This window comes from Choristoneura fumiferana, chromosome 25 (genome assembly GCF_025370935.1).
Source record: "Choristoneura fumiferana chromosome 25, NRCan_CFum_1, whole genome shotgun sequence".
Lineage (NCBI taxonomy): Eukaryota > Metazoa > Arthropoda > Insecta > Lepidoptera > Tortricidae > Choristoneura > Choristoneura fumiferana.
The window spans coordinates 5,761,829-5,762,303 of NC_133496.1; positions in this window are offsets into that span (position 1 = coordinate 5,761,829).

The window sequence follows — 475 nt, forward strand, 5'->3', positions numbered from 1 at the left end:
AAGTGTATGAATTAAATAACCAAACCAACAAAAAGTTGGAAAACTCCCAACATTGTCACTTCAAATTTCAATATCTCAAAAACGGCTGAACCGATTTTGATAAATCATGTCGAAAAACCATCGCTAGAAAACCTGCTTTCAAATAAAAAACGCATCAAATCGTTTCGTCCACTTAAGAGCTACGGGGCACAGAGGGTCGGGGGTTAAAAAAAAACCTTCCAAAACTGTCATTTTTGGGTCATATTTTTAAAACTATCGGAATCGATTGTGTTCTTGTTTCTGACTAGGAAAAACTATATTTTTTATAACAATAAAAAAAGTAAAGGTACACTTTTGTGAAAATGCCCTTTTACGCGTAAACCATTAGATTCAAGAATCGAATTGAAACTCCGGGATTTTACTTGCGAATTTCTAAAAATTAAATTGTGGTCTTTATTAATTTTGCATAATAAACAACAGTGCCAAAATTTTATTA